A 458-nucleotide genomic window follows, 5' to 3' on the forward strand; every position below is an offset into this window, starting at 1 on the left:
TGGATTCTACGTTAACTATTATTTTACATGAATTGATGTTGTAATTTTATATGCCTGAAAGATGTGTCGCAACGTAATCAATGTGCTATCTTGATAACTGGAAAGGGGCAAGAGGTATGAATCATGTATTGAAATGCTTAGACTTTAATTTAGATTGAAATTGTGTTGTTGTGCCATCTACTGGGAATCTTATTTATGCTTACGATTTAAATAGCCATTGTGTGCACCTACTGTCCTAAATGGCAAAGTTAATATTGAAATTGGGAATAATGTAAAATGCGGCCTAGTGCCAAGAATGATGTGATAAGTTGTGGCCCCAAGTGCCTATGAAATGATATATGTGAAACGAAATGACTAATGAGAAAGGAACAACACCGTGGTAAGGTGGCCTAACCGATCGGGCCGTGATCGGACGCCATGCCGCACACATGGTGGTATTATGCTGAAATTGAATTTCG

Source organism: Nicotiana attenuata, chromosome 6 (assembly GCF_001879085.1).
Source record: "Nicotiana attenuata strain UT chromosome 6, NIATTr2, whole genome shotgun sequence".
Lineage (NCBI taxonomy): Eukaryota > Viridiplantae > Streptophyta > Magnoliopsida > Solanales > Solanaceae > Nicotiana > Nicotiana attenuata.